We start from the raw sequence: 283 nt of genomic DNA on the forward strand, positions 1-283 counted from the left end.
GTATGTATGTTATATATATGTGTACATATATATGTATTTGCATTAACATATGTATGTATACACAATGCACACACACACACACATATATATACATATATGTATGCATACATATGTATATATGTGTATATGTATATATATATATATATAATACAAAGAATATATATGCATCTATACACACATATATGTGCATACTTACATCTACATGTGTATATAGATGCATATCAAAGTACAGGACGTTAGAAAAATGAACTACAGACAACGGAACGAACACATAGGAAAGCAG

The sequence above is a fragment of the Octopus bimaculoides genome, chromosome 9 (genome assembly GCF_001194135.2).
Source record: "Octopus bimaculoides isolate UCB-OBI-ISO-001 chromosome 9, ASM119413v2, whole genome shotgun sequence".
NCBI lineage: Eukaryota > Metazoa > Mollusca > Cephalopoda > Octopoda > Octopodidae > Octopus > Octopus bimaculoides.